This window comes from Equus asinus, chromosome 9 (assembly GCF_041296235.1).
Source record: "Equus asinus isolate D_3611 breed Donkey chromosome 9, EquAss-T2T_v2, whole genome shotgun sequence".
In the NCBI taxonomy this organism is placed as follows: Eukaryota; Metazoa; Chordata; class Mammalia; order Perissodactyla; family Equidae; genus Equus; species Equus asinus.
Genome location: NC_091798.1, coordinates 29,612,303 through 29,629,422, shown reverse-complemented (window position 1 = coordinate 29,629,422; position 17,120 = coordinate 29,612,303).

Genomic DNA, 17,120 nt, shown 5'->3' with positions numbered 1-17,120 from the left:
AATGATCATATCAATAGATGCAGAAAAAGCATTTAAAAATTCAACTCCTTTTCATGATAAAAATACTCAACACACTAAAAATAGGAGGGAGCTTCCTTAACCTGATAAACGGCCTCTAGGAGAACCCCACAGCTGCCATGATGCTTAACCATGAAAGAATGAAAGTTTTGCCCCTAAGATCAGGAACAAGGCAAGAATGTCTGCTTTCACTACTTCTATTCAACACTATAGTTAGGGTTCTTGCTAGGGCAAAATACTAGCAAACGAAGATATAGGACCTTTCCAATCATAAATATTTCACTATATATCTCTAAAAGATTTAGAGGGCTTTTTAAAAAAGTGACCACAATACCATTATTGAAAAAGTTAACAATCATTACTTAATATCAGGGTTTTAGTACCTATTTATCTTTTTTTACTTTTATTTTTTATTTATTTTTATTTAATTTATTTTTTTTAAATTTTTTTTTTTTGAGGAAAATTAGCCCTGAGCTAACATCTGCCAATCCTCCTCTTTTTGCTGAGGAAGACTGGCCCTGAGCTAACATCCATGCCCATCTTCCTCTACTTTATATGTGGGATGCCGACCACAGCATGGCATGCCAAGCGGTGCCATGTCCGCACCGGGATCCAAACCGGCAAACCCCGGGCCACCGAGAAGCGGTACGTATGTGCTTAACCTCTGTGTCACCAGGCCGGCCCGTAGTACCTATTTAAATTTCCTCATTTGCCTCTTGATTTTTTTTTCAGTAGGTTCATGCTAATCAGGATACACATAAGGTCCACACCTTGTATTTAGATCTCTCTGTTAATCTTATGACACAAAAAGTGATTTGTCTTCATAAATGTTCCATGCACACATGAGAAAAATGAGTATTTTGGCACGGTTTTGAAGAGTGTCCTATAACTGTCAGTTACATTAAGATGGTTGAGTGCTTTGTTTAATTCTACTATATTCTCACAGAATTTCTTTCTACTTGTTCTATCAATTACTGAGATATGGGTATTGAAATATCTAAATATAATTGGGGATTTGTCTATTTCTCCTTGCAGGTCTATCAGTTTTGTGCCATGTACTTAGAAGCTCTTATATTTGTGTGTAAAAATTCAGTATTGTTTCATCTTCTTGATAAATTGACCCCTTTGTCAGTATGAAATGACCCTTTTTATCCTTGGTTACATTTTATGCTCTGAAGTATAATTTGCCTGATATTAATACAGCCACTCCTTTTTTGGATTAGTATTTGCATGGTATATCTTTTCGTTCCGTTATCTTTAATCAATCTGTTCTTCTAAAATATTTATAATGAATTTCTTATAGACACATAAAATTGGATATTGCTTTTTATCCAATTTGAAAATCTCTGACTTTTAACTGGGTCATTTGGACCATTTATATTTAATGTTATACTAATGATATGTCTGTGTTTAAATCTACCAACTTGCTATTTATTTTCTTTTTGGCCCTTCTATTTTTTTCTCTTACTTGGCCTTACTTTGGAATAATTCAATAGTTTTTATGATTCTGTTTTATCTCTTGAAGCACATATAGCGTGCATGTTTAACTTATTTCAAACTATGTCAAGTAATACTATACTACTTTAAGCAGAGTTTGAGAAACATACAATAATATGCTTCCATTTATCTCCCCCTTGCCTTTGTACTATTCTTGTTATGCACATTACTGACACAGATACTAGAAAATCTTCACTACATTGTTATTGTTTTTGCCTTAAAGTCAATTATCTTCTGAAGAGATTTTTTTAAATAAAGGGGAAAAGTCTTGTATTTATCTATATGCTTTTCATTCCACATATAGATCCAGATTTCCACCTGCTGTATTTTCTTTGTGATTGCAGGACTTGAACCTTTCTTGTAGTGCACATCTGTTGGTGATAAATTCTTTCAACTTCTGTAGGTCTAAAGACATCTTCATATCACAGCTGTTTTCTAAATATATTTCTGATGGATCAAGAATTCTAGATGAGGGGCCAGCCTGGTTGCCGAGTGGTTAAGTTCGTGCACTCTGCTTCAGCGGCCCAGGGTTTTGCTGGTTCGGATGCTGGGCATGGACATGACACCATTCATCAGGCCACGCTGAGGTGGCATCCCACATGCCACAACTAGAAGGACCCACAACTAAAATATACAACTATGTACTGGGGGGATTTGGAGGGAAAAAGCAGAAAAAAATTCTAGATGAACAGTTTTTCTTCCTTTTTTTAAATTTCAGTACTGTAAAAAGTTACTCCATTGTCTTCTGGCTTACATTATTTCCATTGGCAAGTTTTCTGTCTTTCTTACCCTTGCTCATCAGTACGTAATACATCTTCTTTTTCTCTTTCACAGTTGTTCTGCTTGTGTATCCAACGTTATTTTCTCACCATTAAATATATCTAAGTTGGCCTTGTCGACAGTCATGCAAGATTGATGAAACCACCCAACACTAAGAAAGCATTCAAAGAAAGATTGTCTCAAAACTCATCAAGTTGTATACTTTAAATATGTACAGGTTTTTGTACATCAATCATACTTCAATAAAGTGGTCTTAAAAAAACATTATTTTTCATTTCATTTATCTTTTGCAAGGGAGTAAGAAAGAGCTCACTGATATCCTAAATCAGTATCAAGGGAAGAGAGTTCAACAAAGACAGTACATAGGGAAGAGAAACAGAATGTATTGATGGCACCTTTTGTGCCAGCTGTAAGGCAAATAATAAGATGACCTTATTTAACCCAACTGTCATTTTGATGAGCAGTCATATTATCAACACTATTTCACAAATGAAGAAGGCAGGGCCCTGAGAGATGAAGTGATCCATCCAGGCTGTGCAACTAGTGAATTGCAGAGCTAGGATTTGAACCCAGGTGTGCTGATGGAAACCCTTATGTCTCACAGCACTAAGTGGATGCCATTCACTCCTGCCCAAAGGTGGCTGTAGGTTGTAAGGACAAGTCAAGTATCCACGAGTCACTTCTACTAGACCCCCAAATTTACAGAGAGCCTCTGCCCTGCTGATCCTTTGCCTCACTCATCTCCCTAATTCTCGTCTCATTTTCCTACAGCATCTCCCTAATTCTCCTCTCATCTTCCTACAGCATCCTCTCATCTTCCTACAGCAATCTGGGAAAATCTCCTATCACCTGCATGAGTGCTGTCGAGAACCCAGACTCCCCCAAGAAGTCTGAAGAGTCAAGATTCATCTAAATATTCAGTCCAGAGACAAAGACTAATGAGGACTTTGTACAAGTTTAGCAACAACCATATGCAGAGTGCTGAGCTGGACCAGCTGGAGACAGGGCACTGTTACTCATTTAACCTCTCCTGACCTCAGTTTCCTCCTGTCCTCTGAGAAATGGAGAAGAAAATAATGTACCCTAATCTGTTGTGAGCTCAAATCTGTCTCTGCTTTTATCAGTTGTGACCCTTGGGCAAGTCCCTCCTCTCAGAGCCTCACACCTTCCCACAGAGTTCTGAACCACAAGTGAAAGGATATCTGTTAGAAGAGTAGTTCAAAATCACGTGCAAAGTGATAAATGCAGGTAAGTGGTAAGTCTTCAACACATCCAATTGTATTGCTTCGGACTGTTGATCCAGCCTGGCGTGATAGTTTACACAGCACAGTTTGGTGGTAAAGAATATGATTTTGGAGCTAGAGTTTCCAGGTTGGATACTGGCTCTGCTATTTACTATCAGTGTAACCTTGGCAAATAGATCTTATGCTCCCTAGTTTCCTCATATGTAATATGATATGTAATATCATAGGATTATTGTGAGGATTAAGTGAGCACATACACACAAAAGGCATAAAAGCATACCTGGCAAAAGTAATCAGTTCTGTTAGAATGCACAAGAGTGGCCACCTTTGGAGCACAACAGGAGAGGCGATCAGAGGAGTGACTGGAAGGGAGCACCAGGGAGGATTCTAGATCCTGGGGGAAAGTCTGCCTCTTGACACGGGTGCTAGTTTCACAGTCTATTCAGTGTATGAAAATTCATCGTACTGTCTGCTGAAAACATTTGCCATTTCTCTCTTTGTATTATACTTCTTAAAAGGTTGTTGTTTTAAATAGTGCCTGGGAATTTGTACAAATTCCTAGGAGGCCTTCAGACCTCCAAAGGCTGCGAAATTGGTAGAGTCCAAGCCTATATCTCCAGAGAGGAAAGGGAAACAGCTAATTTCTGGGTTGCAGATAGGAGTAAAGAGAAACTTGCCCTGAGGTATATATATATAGACACACACACATATATACATAGGATAAGCTGAAAGGTTGTAAATAGGAAATGGAAGAACCAGGAGGGATCTAGAGGCCATGAAGGGTGATGGGATCTGCAAGGCTGGATAGTGGGGAATGGGGATCGGGTTCACCTTCCTCATTTCCCCCCACCCCCACACACCAGAACCCTTTGTGACTGTTCTGTAGCTCTGTGATGCAGGTCTGGAGCTCTAAACTGGAGTGGGTATTCTCTGTGCTCAGTTCCCTGAGGTAGCAGTGCACTTTAGAGGATAGAGAACTTTGGCTGGTTACTTCTGCTTTTCAGTGAGTCCTGGGATATTGGTTCCATCTTTTACTTTTGTTCAGAGTTGGGGTCACCTTTCTGTCTTGTTACTGCCTTCATTGGTGTACATATTCATCAGTGTTTGAAGAGAAGAGACATCAGGCAGGTAACAGAACTCCAGGCTCAGCCTACAAAAGAGATTGACTTGATTATTATTTTTCCTTTTCCTACTCCCACTATTCTAACTCAATTATCAAAATGGAGACATAACAGGAATGGGAATTCTCAAGAGAGTAGTACATCATTTGTCTAGGAGTACAGGTTGAGCCGGCAAGTGGTAAAGTGGAGACTCAGTTATCTATCCAAAGTTCACAGACCATCGATCTGGATGTGGTAAAGAGTTCCAGGGTAAAATCCCAAACACAGTGATTCATGGCCCGTGGACTGGTTAACAAAGAGAGTTCAGGGCACCTGAGGAGAAGAGGTCTTCAGTGCTTGTTCAGCAGCTGCCTTCCCATTGTGAATGTCTGCAGGCCAAGCCCCTCCTTTGTGTTATGGTCAACCTGGAGAGCAATGCTGAGCCTCTGGTACAGATTCTATTCATGGAGCAGAATCCTGTAGAATGGAGCATACAAGTTCCAGAAAATGTGAGTTTCTGTGCCCCTTTATAGTAGAGGACTACTGTCTGAAACATCAATTGAGGACCTTGGGCAGTAAAACTTTTCTTTGAGTTTGACAAAAAAGAATCAGTAGAAGATATATCTGCTTTTAAGATGAATAACACGGAAGCAAAACAGAAGTCAAACCAACACAGAACGTCGCTTTACTCATTAATAATGAATGTCTGCTTCTTGCTTAGAATGAGGAGCATGAGAAATGGGTCCCACCTCTCACTGTTTTCTTGTCTTTCAGCATCAACTCAGTGACAGGAAGAGAAACAGACTGGGGACTTTAAGATTTTGCTTTCAACCAAGGCCTCTCTCAAGGATAACCTTTTTTCTCCTTTCATGAGGTCTCAGATCCACAATTGCTGGGACAACAGTTCCTAAAGCCAGTTCTCAAAAAACACAGCCCTCTGAGGAGAGCCCATTGGAAGTAAATCGGAATCTGGGATCTTTCCAATCCCTTCTCTGTCGCTCCATGGGAGTTAAACACTGATGGAGCTGGGCCGTGGGTTATGCCTGTGGGGTGGTGTCATGTGATGTAGCAGAAGCAAGATTGGTTGTTTTGGAGGCAACGTTTTGGCGCCTGACTTTGTTCAAGTTGTTAATTTCCCCAATATTCAGACTCAGCCTTTGAGAGAGCATCTGGCTTGCCAAGCTCCCTAAGATGTTGCGATAATCAGCGAGGACAAGGTGCACGGAAGCATTTTGGAAATGACACAGCATTGTACCTACATTAGCCTTACGGTTTTGTCATTGACCTTTTGACATTAAGTCCTGATTTCTGGGCTCTCAGGGTCAAATTTTGACGTAGTCTTTCCCCAGTTGAACGTTCTACAAAGCCTCCTATTAGACCCCTTGCTTCTTCCTTCAACTGATAAGCTCTTCTCCTAACTTGAGAGCTTGCCTGAAAGGCACCAAAGTGGCAGCAGGCCAGCTCTCTCTTTGGAAATTATTAATCTCTTCCATTTTTCCACATGTCCCTCTTCCTGGCTTGTCCCTTGGAATTCCAGGATCCCATAGCAGGATGGGAACAGTATGAAAAGGAACCCATGGAGAATGAGATGTGAAAGGAAGCCTTAGGTTGAGAGCTAAGAGGGGCATCATGAAAAAGGAACGTGGAGAAACGTGATCCTTGCCAGGCCTGCTGGCTTAGCCCATCCCCATTCTGCTCCTGGATGACCTTTTTAACCTCTTGTCTCTTACAGGTACCTGTACAGGCTCTCTTTTGAGGGCAGCTTTCCAGAGCAGTTAGAGCAAGATCTGAGCTCTGAGGAGTGTAATAGCACAACCACGGAAGCAGACATTCTGTTGTGGGAGGAGATGGGGGAAAATGCTGTTTGACTCCATCACCTTTGGGATTTGCTGAGTCATTCATTCTGGCCTCCAACTTCCCATTGAATTGAGTCACTTTTTCACTTTCCTTGTTTTCACCATCAACACTGGGTGCCCTTCTTAACAGAATCCAACATTGTTCATGTATCTTCTTTCATACCACCTCTTCCCTTTTCCTTCTACCCCTAGAGAACACTCAGATACTAGGCCCTATTTCCCAACTAGACCCACTTTATCTTTGGACCCTAACTCCTCACCTGACCCCACACTTCTGAATACACCTTTCCCTCTTCAGCCACCCATGTTGGGCTGACTCCATAACTGAAGCTGCAAAGCCCCTTGGAGGAAACCCTCAATCAGATTAAGGAGAAGAAAAATTCAGTCACTGGCCTGGATACCTCTTTTCCTGCATGATCACCTGTAGGTACAGAAGGCCAGATGGCTATGAAGCCAGCCCCCTAAAATTTTTCTAATAGCTTCATGGGCTCAGGATGAGGAGGAGCAAACAGGACAAGAATCTATTACCAACTTAAGAAAGAAAAGAGCCTAAGAATCCTAGGAGACCCTTAGCTGGAGAAGATCGAATAAAGAATGCAGGATTGAAGACCATCTACCCCAGGGAGGACATCTATCCACTTAGAACATCCTCTTAGCAGAGTCTCCTGGGAACAAGCCATCCTTTTGACTACCACAGGATCCACCAAAGAGGACTTAGAAAACAGGAATAAGTGTGTACTCCAGGGGTTTCATCTACCAGATAGAAGAGACAAAAAAAGATCAGTGGCACAAAACCAAGACACTGTCAGCTTCTGTGCAGAGCCCAAAGCCACTAGAAATCAGAGCTGCCTCTGTGGGCAAAGGGGATATTGAAACTCAGAAGACCAAGTCAGTCATTGGCTAGATCCTAAAAAAAAAAAAAAGGTGGTATGTACAGAATTAATGCAAGGAAAGGAAGTCCACCTAAGGAGGAACTCAAGGCCCAGGGTGAGTTCAAAGATGTTTTCCTGTGATTACAAGGCTCCCTGCATTCCTGAGGAAACGAAAGGGCTGAGGACCACATCTCGAGGCCTTCAGATAGACTCTAGTTGATGACTGCTCCAAACAACAATAAGCAGGTCACAGTTAGAATCATAAAACTCATGACAAATGTGAGGTTCTAGAATGAGCCAATGTGTTTGATGCTCCTGAGGGAGCCTGGACCAAGGATGCCAGGCCCAGCAGGCCACCCTGACACCTGTCTCTGCGGGGGGGGGGGTTCTTCTGATCAATCATATGCTCCTCCTGCATCCCAGCTGCCAGCAAAATTTCTCTCAAAGAAATGTTTCCATACAATTAGACAAGATGAATTCGTTCTCTCCTTACTACATCCTCTGAAGAGAATAGGTTGTTTTTCATAATCAGAAGTATTCTTCTCAAATATATTTGTTTCTTCTAAAAGAGAATGGTGTCTTTCATCTCTGCTGCATTTTGGGGAAGTTTAGAGTATCCCAGGAACTGGGGTTTAAAGAGGAGGTCAGTTTTATCTCTTATTGAGAACTGGCTTTGACTTCTTGAAGCTGTTCAGGTTTAGGGAGGGCCAATGATAGAGGCATTGCACCCCACGACCATCTCAAGTTGCTCCATTTATCTCTCTAAGGATATCCTATTTAAACTTATTATAATATTGCCCTTATAAAAACCAACAAACAAAAACATTCAGAAGCTTTAAAAAATGAGAGAAGCCATTAATACCATGTCCCGGGACCTGGACTTCTCAGCACTCCCCTGTTCTATCATTATTTTGGACCGTACACTGCCATGGTTGGAATGGTGGGGGTCACACAGGCATCATAGGGCCAAAATTTCCCACTGAGCCTCCAGGAATAATGAGACAAGAAATTTCATACATTCCAAAGAGAGTGAGCACTGCTCCCCACTTCTTAGCTTGTCCTTAAAGAAACTGTGCAACGGACCACCAACTTCCCTTTCCTCTCTCCATGGGATAGGCTCCAGAGCCACAGACACAAAACCCCTGGATGTGTTTTAGTGAATGGGAGATAGGAGGAAGGCAGAGCAGGGTTAACGTCTTAACAAACCTGAGAGTTGAAGGAGAACATATTTTTATCAGGCTTGGGAAAGAAATCTTCATATGCCTTCAAGCGGCACTCAGCTTACTCTCCAGCCAGTGGAAGAGAGCTGGATTCAAAGTGAGAGACATAAAAATTGACGCGTATCCTGGGTCACCTTCTCCCATCCAGCGGAAGTCAGTCCCACTCTGAAAGTGTTTGGGAACGAGACTGTTTTTCAGAAAATGGTGGCTTCTTGAATGTTAGAGAAATGAGTCCCTAGTCCAGTGGACACAGAGCAGGATGAGCTGGAAGGTGGCAGATGTTTGGGGGTTATGTTGAGATGGATCATCAGATGGATGTGACAAGGCGAAGGAACAAAGTGAGTGCTGCTTAAGGACCTGCTGAATCTGTGGAGTTCATTGGTCTCAAAACAAACTTTGAACTCAACAATGAATTCCCCCTGCTCAGTGGGTGTCCTGGGGAAGGGGAGTCCCTCTCTCTGGTGCTTGACTTGGTGACATCATTGCAGGGCAAAGGGATCTCACAGCCTTCAGTTGTGGGATGGTTCATGGGGCATAAACCATGGGGCATATAGCACCTACAGAATAATGAGGGCAAGAGTGGGAAAGGAGGAAAACCAGCGAAGAGGAGGAAAAATTACTCAGCTGGTGGGAAGGAATGGGAATGCGTTCGTCATCACTGATCATGACACTCCCTACCCCACCACCAAACAACACACAAGTGCATGCACACGCACACACACACACACACACCCTGGCCTATTTGTGTTTCAGATGCCACAGAGCGTGCCTTAGAGCTTGGAGTTAGTGTATCACAGAAGGTTGGGCAGGGAATTTAGGTTTTTCACAAGGAAACAAGCATTTTTCTCTCTCTAGGTTAAGTTTAGAACAGCAAACTTCTAAGCACTCCATTTTATTAGGTTCCAAAGATACATTTTAATTTAATCCTTAATGTGATGATCACATTAAAATTATAAATGTAAAAATTACACAATAGACTCACCTGGAAAAGAAAAGCAGTGCCCAGCAGCGTGCACAAAGACCAGGTACTGTCACAGCAACAGGGGAACCAATGAAACTGGTGGTAATTGTTCACAATGCCCACTTCAAAACAGTAACACGGAAAGGGCACAGTGAAGTGAGCTGGTCTCCACCGCTCTGGGCAGGAAGGCTCCTAGCATTGAAGCTGAGCGGCAGTCAGATGTGACAGCAGTCCCTCCTTGGGGTTCTGCTGGGTCTTTGCGCACAGACAGCTGTAGCACGTTATTTTTCAGGTTCTTCGTCTTCATTCATTCCAACCCAGTGGTGGTGACTTGGAGAAAAACTTTGTGCCACCCACTTCCTTCCCTGTGGGGCTGATGCACATTTTCCGCGTGAGTTTCTCACGGATTCACACTGGAAAACGACAAGCCGTTGTGTGGATCGACAATGTACTCGGTGCTCCCTTGAACCTGGGGGCCGAGGCAGAGGCTCACGGGTTTGAAGATCTCAATGAGCTGAGTTGCAGCCCTCCCGGTGGCGCGTGGTCCACGTGTCGGTGGCGATGCCGCCGGAGCTGTTGTAAGCGCTGCCCCCGCTGGTGACGTTTTCTCTGGGCTGCCTGCTCCCCAGCCGCCGTTGTTTGGCTCGTTCTGGGTCCCTCATCGCCAGGAATCCTCTCGCTGCCACCCGGCGATGCCAGCAGGTGAACCTGCCCATCTTTATCAAGCTGTGGCATTGGCACCTAGAGCCTGGCCCTTACTTTTCCTCTGGTGACGGCGTTTGTGACCTGTACCCAGAGAAGGCACATTCATTTTCAACCTGCTGTGCTTGAGAGGCAGATTCTCATTCGTGTCAAACTCGTCGGCACAGTCAGATTGCCCTTCCTCAAAGACCTGGTTGAGAACAGGGGCGCTTGTCCTAGATGTCAGGTCACAGTGGGCTAGTGGCGCAAAACCACTTGTGTTGAGAGGGACATGGGTTTCTTGTCCTCCTCATCTCCCTCTTCCTCTTCTTCCACCCGAACAGGCACTTCCGCCCACCGGCCGTGGGTTTCAAGTTTGCGGACCGTGCACAGCGCTGGCCTGGCCAGCTCAGGCAGGTCTGACATTCTCAAGACAAGACACAACCATTGCCTTTGTTTTTGTAATTGTGTGTGATCTAAGAAAGCTGGAGGAGAAACTTTTGATACACACCAATGGAAAGGACACTAAGTTTACAGAGATAAGTGGGAATTCTAAAAAGGAGGAAATATGGAAATATCCAACAAATACAATATTAAAGCAGGCTTTCCAAATAATGTCATTGCTTTATAACTATAGTTAATAACATAAAGATATTTTTCCAAGAGACCAGGACCTCCGAACACTTTGAAAACTATTATTTAAAAATATAAAGTATGTTGCACCTTTCATATTCTGTTCTCTCACTGAAATAATTTTTATTTCTAATACTACATTTTTTGGGGTTTGCTTTATTTACAATGCGATTTCTTGTTGTCTCATTTCTTCCATTGTGGTATAATTAACACACAGTAAAGTGCAAAAATTTTAAGTGCATTGTTTGATGAGTTTTAAGAAATGCATAGCCATATCAGAATACAGAACATAGCCGTTAAATGAGAAATTTCCTTCATGTCCCTTCCCGGTTAGGCCACTCATTGAGACAACCACTACTCTGATTTCTTACACCATAGATTAATTTACCTATTCCAGAACATCATATAAATGGGGTCATATAGATTTTACTAACTTTAGGCGAATACCACAGTCTTGATACAGTAACTTTACAGAAAGTATTGGAATTATGTCATAAGTTCTCCAAGGTTATATTTCCTTTTCAAGAATTGTTTCGCTATTTTAGGTCTTTTGCATTTCCATATGAATTTTAGAATCAGTCTGTCCAATTCTCTAAAGAAAAAATAGCCTGCTGAAATTTGGATAGGGAGAGTGTGTTGAGAATGTATAGACCAATTTAGGGAGAATTGATAACAATATTGAGTCTTCCAACTAACAAACCAGATATATTTTTCCATTTATTTTAGTCCTTTTTATTTCTCTCAAGAGTGTTTTATAGTTTTCAGTGTATAGGTCTTGCCCATATTTTATTAGGTGTATAAATATTTCATATTTTTAATGTTATTGTATATAGCTTTTAAAAAATTCCAATTTCTGATTGTTTGTTGATAGTATGTAGATATAAATTTGATTTTTGTATTTTGATCTTGTACACTATGACTTTGCTAGACTCACTTTTTAGTTCTAGCAGCTTTTTTGTAGATTTTTTGGGATTTTCTACATAGATGAACACATCATCTGAAAATAAGGAGAGTTTTATAAATTGGATGTCATTTCCTTTTCTTGGATTATTGTACTAGCTAAGGCTTCCAGTGCATTGTTTAATAAAACTAATGGAAGAAAACATCCTTTCCTTGTTCTTTATCTTAGAGGGAAAATGCTCAGTCTGTTACCGTTAAGTATAATGCTAGCTCTTGGTTTTTCACTTGTTCTTATCTGATTGAAGAAGTTAAATTTTTCCAAGTACTTTTTCTACATCTATTGAGATAATCGTATGGTTTTTCTTTTTTAGTTTGTTAACCTGCTGACTTATGTTGACTGGTTTTCAAATGATAACCCAACCTTGTGTTTCTGGGATAAAACCTACTCGGTCTTGATGTATTATCCTTTTTATACAATGCAGGAATAAATTTGTTAAAATTCTGTTTAGACTTTTTGAATCTATATTAATGAGGGATATTGGTCTGTAGTTTTATTTTCTTGTAGTATCTTTGGTTTTATATCAGGGTAATGTAGGCCTAATGGAATGAGTTGGGAACTATTCCCTCCCTTCAATTTTCTGGAAGAGTTTTTGTAGAATCAGTATTATTTCTTCTTTAAATTTGGTTTGGTTCAGTACAGCTCACCAGTGAAGCTATCTGGACCTGGAGTTTTGTTGTTGTTTGTTTTTTGTAGTGAAGTTTTAAACTACAAGTCCAATCTCTTTAATTGATAAATGGCTATTTATATTATCTATTTCTTCTTGAGCGAGCTTTGGTAGTTTGTATCTTTCAATGGATTTGTCCATTTCATTTAAGTTATCAAGTTTAGTAGCATTAAGATGTTCATAATATTCCCTTATTATCATTCAGATGTCTGCAAAATCTGTAATGATGTCATTTCTCTCATTTCTGATTCAGATCGTTTGTCTTCTTTTATCCTGATGAGCCTGACTTACATCAATCTTCTCAGAAAGCTAGTGGTTTCATTTATTTTCTCTATTTTTCCATTTAACTTCTTATCTGAACTTGATTATTTCCTTTCTTCTGTTTATAATTTTCCCCTTTTTTTCCCTTTTTTCCTTTTTCTAGTTTCTTAAGGTGGAAACTGAGTCATTGATTTACGGCCTTTCATTTTTTCCAGTATAGGCATTTAGTGCTTTACATTTCCCTCCAAATACTGCTTTAGAGGCATCACACAAATTTAGATATGCTGTGTTTCCATTTTCATTCCATTCACAATACTTCATTTCCTTTTTAAATTTTTTTTTGACCAATGCATTATTTAGAAGGATGTCATTTAGTTTCCAAATATTTGGGAATTTGTCCAAATAGTTTTCTGTTATTGATTTCTAACAATTTTGTTGTGACAGATAACACACCTTACCATTTAAATTTATTGAGACTTGTTTTATGACCCCAGAATATCATCTACCCTGATAAATGTTCCATGTGCTCTTAAAAAGAATGTGTATTCTGCCCTTTTTGGGTGGAATGTTCTACACCAATGTCAATTACATCAAGTTGGTAGATAGTGATGTTAAGTCTACCATATCCTTGCTGATCATTTATGTTTGTTCTATTAAATCTTAAGAGAGGCGATTGAAATTTCCAACTACAATTGTGAATTTGTCTATTTTTCCTTGCAGTTTTTGCTACATGCATTTTGAAGCTCAGCTATTAGGTGCATAAACTTTTAGGATTACATCCTCTTGATAGACTGATGCCTTATCATTATGAAATGGTCTTCTTTATCTCTCATAATTATTCCTTGTTCTGAAATGTATTTCATCTGATATTAATAACCTCCTTCAGCTTTGTTTTGACTTGTGTTAGCCTGGTATATCTTTTTCCATGCTTTTACTTTTAACCTATTCCTGTCTTTATATTTAAAGTGTGCTTCTTCTAGGCTGTTTTATCCAATATGTCGATCTCTTCCTTTACTTGGCATGTTTAGATCATTTACATTTAATGCAATAATTTATATTGTTAGATTAAGTGTGTCATCTCAATTTTGTTTTCTGTTTGTCCTATCTATTCTTTGTTCTCTTTTTCCTTTTTCTGCCTTCTGTTGGATTAATTGACTATTTGTTATGATTTCTGTTTATCTCCTTTTTGGATTATTAGCTATAACTCTCTCTTGTTTAGTGCTTTACTTAGCATTTTTACTATATACCTTTAGCTTATCCCTATCTATCTGCAAGTAATATACCATTTCATGTATAGTATAAGAACCTTACAATATGTTCATGGTCATGTTCTGCCATTCTATGACCATATGGCCCCTCCAATGACTGTCTTGGACTACCTCTGGCAGGTATAATTGTGGATGGTGTGACCCTCTTCAGACGGCCATATCTAGGAGCTATGCAAGAATTTCCTTAGATAAGGAATCCCAAAGCAATCAAAGGCATTAAATCAGACTTCCTCAATCATCTCAACAAAATGCAGAGCCTGCGTCTGCTGGTAATTTTTTGGCACCACCTGCAACCATCGTCAATCAGTACACACCTCCCAAGGGACTATATTTTTACATGATCCAATCTTAGAGAGCCAGAGCTTAGGGGGTTCACTGAATGTGTAGCATCAATGATCTCCCCAATGTTCTTTACACACTGATTCTCTTAGCTCATTTAAAAATCCAACCTGATTTCCAACAAGCTATCTCATCACTAGGACCTAGGAGAGGTTGTTTTTGAACACCAAAACATAAGGATTAAGATGAAATTTTTTAACTAATTAAAATAGTGATTTAAAAAGTTCTTTAGGGGCCGGCCTGGTGGCACAGCAGTTAAGTGCCCATGTTCTGCTTCAGCAGCCCGGGGTTCGCCGGTTTGGATCCAGGGTGCAGACATGGCACCACTTGGCAAAAGCCATGCTGTGGCAGGCATCCCACATATAAAGCAGAGGAAGATGGGCATGGATGTTAGCTCAGGGCCAGTCTTCCTCAGCAAAAAGAGGAGGATTGGCAGTAGTTAGCTTAGGGCTAATCTTCCTCAAAAAAAAGTTTTTTAATGGGGAATATTTTCAATAATAAAGGTTGGCTAAATAGAAGGAGCACATTTGTTCAGGTATCACATATCATGAACAGTTCAAAGAACAGTCTAGAAGGGAGAGCGAGGTAGGAGGGGCAGCATAGCATAGTGGTTAAGAGTGTGGACTCTGGAATCAGAAAAACTAGGTTGGAATTATGACTTCTGATGAATGGAAACTAAATTGCTCTTTGTTTTTTTGTTTTTTGATATCTTGATTTTCTTCTGGGTATAAAGGAAAGGAGTTAAAGACAGCTTTGTGTTTTGTTTTGATGATGCAAAATGTGTGCTGACCTTAAAAGCAGCTTTCTGGCTTTAAAATATGGATATCAGCCTTTGTGTGAAGATGCTCTCTTGTTTAGTCTGGTGAAAAGATTCCAAGAGGAGGGTATGGTGACATGAGCATTGATATGCTGAAGAGATAGGCCGTATTGGGTGTGCTGCCTATTACAAACAAGGTTATGAAGCTCCTAGTGGTGTGAAAGAGATATAGTCCTTTAGGAGACCAGAGAAGATTCGAGAAAACCATCTCAAAGACTACCTGAGATCTCTCACAGCTCCAGGTTTGCAAGACTAGTTGCTGGAAAGTAACCAAATGACTTCCTAGAAAATTCTGTGACCTTTCAGTCTCCTCATCAAGTCAGAGAAACAATATTTCCCTGCGGCAGGAATGTATCAAAACCTCTCTAATCCAGTTAAAGTATAAGTCATTAGAATGTAGAATCTTCAATTTGCATCACAATATGATGCACAGGAAGTCCTCATTAAGATGACTGAATGGGTTCCTCTGGGGCTACTGCTTATAAGAACCCAAACATCAAGACTTTCAGTGGCACAAGAGAAAGGTGAAATTCCTAACTATAACTACATGAATAGAAGTGATGTTGGGGCTGGCCCCATGGCTGAGCAGTTAAGTTTGTGCACTCCACCTCAGCGGCCTGGGGTTTCGCTGGTTCAGATCTCGGGTGTGGACGTGGCACCACTCATCAAGCTATGCTGAGGCGGCGTCCCACATAGCACAACCTGAAGGACCTACAACTAGAATATACAACTGTGTCCTGGGGGTCTTTGGGGAGAAGAAGAAAAGAAAAAAACCAGAAGATTGGCAACAGATGTTAGCTCAGGTGCCAATCTTTAAAAAAAAAAAAAGAGAAATGATGCTAACTCGGCTATGCCTGGTGTATAAGCATTATAATATAGACCTGGCAATGAGAAAACAAAAATGACACCTAGAATATGAAATTAAGAATCAACATGGGGATGAATATGCAGGATGAATCTGGGCTATTGTAACTAGGGCATTTTCTTAACAGTGCATTTCAAAGAGCAAAAGTTATCATTATAATGAACTCTAACTTAGAAGTTTTTAAGTTTATGCTTTGTGTTTTTTGTATCTTGTCTGAAAAACCTTTGCATAACAAAAGTCACAGGTATTTTCGGTTTTCTTCTGGAACTTTATATTTTCTACTTTTACATTTATGTCCATGACCTATTTCAAGTTAATTTTTGTATATGGTGTGAGCTACAGATCAAGTTTCTTTTTTTTGCAAATGGATTTCCAATTGTTCCAGCATTATTTGTTGAAAAGACTACCTTTTGTCCATTGAGTTACCTTGACAAATTGTTAAAAATCTGTTGTCCATATGTGTGGTTTGATTCCTATATTCTATCCTGTTCCATTGACCTGTCTATTCTTATTCCAATACCATAGCCTTGATTTCTCTAGCTTTTTAATTAGCCTTGAAATCAGGTAACATGAGTCTTCTTGGTTTTTTTCCAAAGGTGTTTTGTTTATTTTAGGTCTTTTGCATTTCCATATAAATTTTCAAATCAGCTTGTCAATTTCTACAAAAATGCCTTCTGGGATTTTTTTTGTGGGTGACTGCACTGAACATAAAGATCAGTTTGAGGGGAACTGATATCTTAACAATACTGAATCTTGGGCCAGCCCTAGTGGCCTAGTGGTTAAGTTTGGCACACTCTGCTTTGGCAGCCTGGGTTCAGTTCCCAGGTGTGGGCCTACACTGTTCTGTTAGCAACCATGCTGTGCTGGTGGACCACATACTAAAAAAGAAATAGAGGAAGATTGGCATGGATGTTAGCTCAGGGCAAATCTTCCTCAGCAAAAAAAAATATATAAAAATAAATACTTAATCTTTCCATCTGTAAACACATTTATTTAGATATTTTTCAAAATCCACTTACTAGGTCTAGTAGATATTTGGTAGTTTTTGAGATCTTCTATGTGGAAGACATGTTGTCTGCAAAT